This window comes from Gossypium hirsutum, chromosome A13, assembly GCF_007990345.1.
Source record: "Gossypium hirsutum isolate 1008001.06 chromosome A13, Gossypium_hirsutum_v2.1, whole genome shotgun sequence".
Lineage (NCBI taxonomy): Eukaryota > Viridiplantae > Streptophyta > Magnoliopsida > Malvales > Malvaceae > Gossypium > Gossypium hirsutum.
Window position 1 is genome coordinate 65,312,088 of NC_053436.1, and position 7,737 is coordinate 65,319,824.

At 32.9% G+C, this 7,737-nt stretch overlaps 1 long non-coding RNA gene across 1 annotated transcript; it reads left to right on the top strand.

The window, feature by feature from the left end:
• Positions 1-1,621: 1,621 nt before the first annotated feature.
• On the top strand, positions 1,622-7,524 carry LOC121212432 (uncharacterized). The gene is made up of 6 exons (XR_005907569.1): positions 1,622-1,690; positions 1,869-1,940; positions 2,023-2,091; positions 2,183-2,230; positions 7,049-7,189; positions 7,280-7,524. It is a non-coding gene; the product is annotated as an uncharacterized lncRNA (long non-coding RNA).
• The last annotated feature ends 213 nt before the right edge of the window (positions 7,525-7,737 follow it).

Consider the following 7,737-nt stretch of genomic DNA (forward strand, 5'->3'; position numbering starts at 1 on the left):
TCAATCCCAAGCATCTCCAAATAAACCCTCAAGAAAACATTTCCAATTCAATCAAGGTAAACATTGTCTTCCCTAACATTTATGTTTGTTTCAACATGTTTTTCCTTTTATGTTTTTAATGTTTATGATGAAAGATTCAACATCTCTAGAAACTGAATCATGCATTTTTTCTGCTAGGATTAGCAATCTAGTATGAATAAGTTTGATCATTGTTTAAATATATTATAATATAAAAACATAATGGGTGTTAAGATTTATTCTACTCCACTTTCAAGATCGGGTTAGTGTTCAATTAACTGACGTAAGCCTACCACTGTTAAGATTTCTCTTGTTGCTACAACAAGCATAATGGGTGTGACCTCATTTGCTGCTTAAAATATAACAGACCAGAATGGATTACTGTGATGAGGAATAAATAAATCTGGCAAATCAGTATGTTGTTGTTAGGACTTACTTGTGGAATATTTTTGACATCATGTGAAACTAGGGTGTACAGTGTTTTCAAGTAGAAGCAGAACAATGTGCACCTGCTTCCTGCTTCTAAAGTTCCATCTATGTCAGCTTTTCTCCATTGCAGTGAAAATGGAAGATGTATGCCTGTGTGTTTGTGTCTTTATATATGTATGTATTTGGTACTAGATGAAAGCTTTACTCCAGTTTTGAAATATAGACCAAGTTTTGCATACATTGATCATTTTCTGCCTCTTTTCCTTTGAATACATGGTTCTCTTGATACTAAATACTCAGGTACTTTCTGCATATTCTGTGATTCTTATTAGATAAGTTATATATCAACAGTTATGTTAGTTTTCATCAAGGCCTCTGTAAACATAAAATTGGTACTCTGGTTAGGAGAAGTTAATGTTTATGAGTTGTGTGGAGTATGATTCTGCACATGCAAAGTTGGTTTGTTTAAAGCTGTGCATTTTTAAGTTGATGTTCAACGGCGCAAAGAAAAGAAAAGAAAAACTTAAAGCATCTGTTGGGTTAATTAGTCTTTGCTTTAGTATGATTTTCATGTTTTCATAATAATGGTGATTCTATTTTGGTTTTTTAGATGTTCTTTTGGTCTGTTTTCATGTTTCTATTATGTGTTTAGTGTGGACTTAGATTGATTGAAGAGTTTAATGTTGTCTTGTTGCTCACGTTTTATATAAAAAATTGTTATATTTTGTTTGAAAATGCTTTTCAATTTTTAATTATAAAATGAGATGTGGATTGAAGGTAATAAATGCTAGAGTGAAGGAAGAAAATAGCACTGATAATGGTATTTAGAATGGCAAGCTTATATTGGATATAGTAAATTGCAGTAAGACTCAATATATTATGATGTTTTTTATGGTCATTGGCAAATTCCAGTTGATTGGCGTTGAAGCAATTGATTTTAATATTTAATATTTTTAAATGTCTTTAAAAGTTATAACTAATTTTTATCAAAATAGTATTAATTATTATTTGAAGTATGAATAAGTATGAATAAGAACACGTGATAATCAGTGTCTTCTTGAGTAGTTCCTGTCATCACATTCTTAAGTTTCCTTTGTCCCATTGATGATAAGTGTGCTTTCTATACAGTGCAGTTTTGGCAGATTTTGCTGAGGTGTACAGCTTCATTGGCAGTGTCTTTGATCCTGGTACAAGTGGGCACTTGCAGAAGTTGAAGTAGATGGACCCAATAAATTTGGAAACTGTACGTCATCCAAATGATAGTAATAATTTTATTGTATACTAAATATGAAGTAATATATATGAAGTAAAATTATATTGTATACTAAATATGATACATATACTTTAATTCCTTGTGTTTTGACTTTTAGGATATAGTTCCATGTGTCTGTATTAGTGAATTAATGTTGTATGTATTTCAGTTACTGCTTCCTGCTCCTCCTGCAAGTATTGGTTCAACTGAAGCTGCCATTTAATCTTCGAATTAATATTTGGTACTGATATAGATAAAGTTTTTATATTTGCTTAAACTGAAATATATTTGGTGCTACTCTTATAATCTTACATATGTTCTAGGTACTATCGAGCATTTGAAATAATATTTGGTGCAACTAAATACACCACAGCCATTGACATTTGTTCTAGGTACGTACAGGTTTCGTTGCTAAATTTTTTTCCTTATTTCTATGCATTTTCACTTTAAATTACTTAACAAATATTACTTTTTGGACTCTAGCCTCTGTTTGCTGGTGAGAGTGGGGTAGACCAGGTACGTTTTATTAAGGTACGTTTTATTTCAAAATTTAATTAATAATAGTTTTATCATGATGATTTTGGAAAATTTAATATTTTGGGGTTGCGATTTTGTAAAGATTTAATTGCTGGTTCTGTTTGGAGCAGAACTATTTTGTTTCCAAATTAATTTTTTTATATTTGGTTCGACTTAATTATTATTTGATTCAACTTAAGTATGAATAAGTATGAATTAATTTTATTACCATATATGTAGCTTGCTTGTCCATTATAATTACAACAATAGCTGACCTTCTCTCCAACCTTATTTTAAATATTTTAAAGATTCAAAGTATATAGGCTGGAAACCTGATGGGTTGCCTTATATCGAGCTGCAAGTTATAATGGATCCTCCCTAGGTGTAACAACACCACGTATGATGAATCTTAAAAAATTCAAAAAGTCTTGAAAAAAGTTCTATTGCTATTGAATATTTATATAACCTTAATTTATTTCCAATTTACTTATAAAAATTAAACTACGATTCTTTTTTGATATTATTATATTCAAATTACTATTTTTTTATATTAATAATGTTTGATTTTAATATTTAATATTTTTAAATGTATTTGTATAAAAAAAGATTTCAAAAAAAGTTCTGTGGAGCTTATAAATAAGTCTATCGACCTTAAAAAAGAATTAAAAATTTCAACGACTGAAGGGCCACTTAAAATAATTTTATCAATATAATAATATTGATCATTGTTTAAATATATTATAACTAATTTTTATCAAAATAATATTAATATTGATCATTACTTAAATAAATTACATGACTCACATAACGTACATAACAACTTACATAACTTAACTAATACATGTAGTTTAATCTAATAATTTCCTTAAAATCATATAGTTTAAAGTTTAAATTTCATAACTTATATAATCTACATAACTTACATAAAACATAAATATATATCATATCAAGACTTATATAATAAACAACTTACCCGTGTAACTTATTGCCAACTTTAGACTTCAACAACTACGAAATGGATAGGACTTGGATGAATTTCTCAAGGGTAAGCAACGAGTATCAAAATGGAGTGCAATCTTTTTTAGATTTTGCATTTCACAATTCAAGCCAAGAGAATATGATTCTTTGCCCGTGTAAGAAGTGTGACAATATCTATTGGCATTATCGTGAAGTTGTCTACGAACATCTAATTGTTGATGGCTTCATTCGGGGGTATAAAAAATGGATTTTCCATGGAGAGTGTACACCTAGTGGAGCCTCTTCGATGATTAATCCGGGTTATCCTTATAGTGGTTACCGTCAGTATGTTAGAGAAGATGACATGGAAGGTATGATGCGGGATGCATTTAATATGAGGAGTGAAGGTTTCCAATCATTTCCACCAAACTATGTTGCATCCGATGATTATAATATCAGTGGGAATACTTTTATGGAAACGAGAAGAAGTGTACCGGATGAACAACCGAATGAAGAAGCGGCGAAGTTCTACACGTTACTTGGTGAAATGAATGAAGAACTTTATGAGGGATCAAAATTTTCGAAAATGTCATTCTATATTCGCCTTTTCCACTTAAAATGTTTGGGAGGGTAGACCAGAAACTCTTTGACAATGCTGTTAGAGCTTTTGAGAGAAATGTTCCCGTTTGCAAAATCCCTCAATCATGTAAAGACATGAAGAAAGTGATAAAAGATTTGGGCCTTGGGTACAATAAAATTCATAGTTGCCCAAATGATTGCATGTTGTATTGGGGTGATCGGAGAAATCAACAGTCTTGTCATGTTTGCGGTAAATCTCGTTGGATGAATAGAGATGCAGAAGATGCTAATGAGGATGAATATGGCCCACAGTCAATAAAGAAGCCGAACAAGATTTTGCGATATTTCCCGCTAATCCCAAGGCTTCAAAGGCTATTCATGTCGTCAAAGACAGTCGAGTTTATGACGTGGCATCATGATCAACGAACGGATTATGGATTATTAAGGCATCCTGCAGATTCTTTAGCATGGAAATCATTTGACAATAAATTTCCAAGCTTTGTAAGTGATCCTCGGAGTGTAAGGCTTGGGTTAGCATCTGACAGATTTAATCCTTTTAAAATCATGAGCACCTCGTACAGTACTTGGCCTGTGGTCCTTGTTCCTTATAATTTGCCTCCATGGCTCTGCATGAAGCAATCTTCTTTGATATTATCTATGATTATCCCCGAAGAGAAAGGCCCCGGAAATGATATTGACATATATCTGCAGCCACTTATTGAAGAGTTAAAACAATTATGGGCGGGTGTTGAGACGTATGATGTATTGAGAAAGGAGAACTTTTACCTACGTGCTACTTTGCTGTGGACAATTAATGATTTCCCGGCATATGCGAATTTATCTGGTTGGAGTACCAGAGGACGTTATGCTTGTCCTTGTTGTGCTACTCAAACGTGTTCACAGTGGTTATATAATGGGAAGAAGTTCTGCTATATGGGGCATCGTCGGTGGTTAGATGAAAATCATAGCTATAGATTTCAGAGGGCTTTATTTGACGGTACTGAAGAGTTGAAAAAAACTCCTGAGCAGACCATTGGATTTGAAATCTTATTCATGTTAAAAGATATGGATTTCAGTTACGGGAAGCTGAATCAACCATCTAACAGGCAAACAAATAGATGATCGAGGGATGAATCTGATGATGAATCTGACGAGGAGGATGACCCTAATGAGGCGGACTTGTGGAAGAAAAGAAGTATTTTTTTGAGTTGCCTTATTGGGAGCATTACATATTACGCCACAATCTTAATGTGATGCATATTGAAAAGAATGTCTGCAAGAACATCATCCAAATAATTTTGAACGTCGATGGTAAATCAAAAGATAATCTTCAGAGTCGACTTGATTTAGTTCACATGGGAATTAGGCGTGATCTTCATCCCTAAGTACGTCCTAATGGAAAATATTGGTTGTCGCCTACAATTTTTTCAATGTCAAAGGAAGAGAAAGAAATGTTCTGCACGGTGTTGAAGGATATAAAGGTTCCGGATGCGTATGCATCAAATATATCTCGATGTGTAAGTCTTAAAGATCAAAGACTATATTCATTAAAATCACATGACTATCACATCTTGATGCAAGATCTACTTCCAGTTGCTTTACGATGCTGTATGTCAAAGAAGGTAACGTCCTGTATAATTGAACTGTCCAATATAATGAAAGCAATTTGTGGCAAAGTTCTGAATTTTGAAGAACTTGAAAAAGTAAAAGATCGAGCCGCTTTGACATTATGCAATTTGGAGAAGATCTTTCCACCTTCCTTCTTCACAATTATGGTGCACCTTGTCATTCATCTCCCTCGTGAAGCAATAATTGGTAGGCCGGTTTTCTATCGTTGCATGTATCCAATTGAAAGGTGCTAATTTATTTCAAAGGCATTCAACCTTTATACCTATAGTTACCAGTTTTGATAATGTTGTATATGGTGTTTAGGTTCCTAAGCAAATTGAAGTCTTATTGCCGTAACAAGCGTTATCCGGAAGGATCGATTGCTGAAGGCTACTTGGTAGAGGAGTGTATGACATTCTGTTCTAGATATTTAGAAGATGTTGAAACAAGATTGAATAGACCAAGTAGAAATGCCGGACTCAATGATCCTAGCTTGGCCGAAACTTATTTATTTCAAAGTTATGGAGAACCAATCGGCAAAGTTGAAATTGCAGAATTAGATGACCGATCTTGGATACAAGCACATAGATATGTTCTTTTCCACCACGATGCACTTGAACAATTATGCAAGTAAGTTCTGGAATATGATAAATATTCATCTTTTTTTGATTTGTTTATTTTTTAACGAATTAAACATTTTTTAACATAGTGAGTACAAACAAGTCTTAAGATCTCGTTCACGCTCATGAAGATTACAACATCGCGAGATTAATAGGTTATTCGCAGAATCTTTTCATGAATGGTTAAGCCAAACGGTATGCAACTCAACATTTTATTGACAAATAATAATGTTTTCTCATAACATTTACAATTACTCAATTTACTTTTGATTCAATAGGTTTGGAGTGGGGATATCATTAATGACGAAGTTAAATGGCTTTCCCAAGGTCCGAATTGAGTAGTAAAAAGATATAGTGGCTTCATCATGAATGGATTCAGATTTCATACCAAATATCGCGAGAGATTGAGGAGAACTCAAAATTGTTGAGTAGTTGTTAATTCTTTAATTACAAGTTACGCTAGTGCTAGGGACAGTAATCCTGTCGAGGGAAATGTGGAGTATTACGGGCTTCTAACCGACACTATTGAGTTAGATTACTATGGAAAATGGAAAGTTTTCTTATTTCGATGTGATTGGGCTGATGCTAATACTGCTCGTGGAATTAAAAATGATCAGTTTGGTTTTACAATGGTGAATTTCTCTCGATTAATTCACACTGGAGAACATTTGATAGACGAGCCGTATGTATTTTCTTCTCAAGTTAAACAAGTTTTTTACTCGAAAGATCCAATTGATGAGGGTTGGTACGTTGTACTCCGAAACACCCCTAGAGACTTATTTGACATGGGGAATGGAAGTAGAGATGACATCGTTGAAAGATCAGAAACTTTGCCTTTTCCAGAACAAAACTTAAATGAAAATATCCCTAGTACTAGTACACAATTTCAATGGGTTCGTCAGGATGTGGACGAAGATATTTACGATTTATGATGTAGTAAGATTTTATGAGTTTTTATTTATATGTAATGTTATAATTTTAACATTGGTCATGTTATATAATTTAACTATTTTATATTTACTTTTGTTGTTATTTCTTACTAAAATTTTAACTATTTTATGTGTTGCAGGAAAAATGCCTAGAAGAAGATTAAGAGATCTTAGTATTGTACAGAATACTACAAATTCGGAAGAAGTAAGTACTGAACAGTAGACAGTTGTTGGATCTTCAAGCGTGCCGGAGACACTTGACGAGTCTGTGGAATTTCAAAGTAATGTTAAGTTTATTTTACAAATTGTATTAAATTTTATTACTGATTTATTTTTAAATTTCAATATAGTAATAATATATTATTTTTCAGCTGAAAATGGTCGGACGCGCAGAGGTCGAGGATGTACGCTCCTAACAGATTTATATAACTTAAATTCTGTCGAGCGTGTCAAAGTAACTAGGAACAGCCATGGTCAGCCTGTTGGACAAGAAGCTCGACTTTTAGCAGGCTATTTGGGCATTATAGCACAAAATGCCAATATGTTGCCCATCAACTACGAATCATGGCATAACATGCCTGATAGCAATAAAAATCAAGCTCTCTCTAATATTAAGGTAACAAAATGTTAATGTAATTTATAATACTTTGGTTTAGGTTTCATTTATATTTACTTCCTAAACTGTGTTTTTTAGGAGAGGTTTGCTTTAGAGGTCTCTGATGCCTATATCAAGAAGGCATTGGGTAAAAAATGGAGAGACCATAAAAGCATTTTGAAAAAAGAATATTTTAAAAAACCCATAAGCCTTGAAGAAAAATTGCAAAACGTC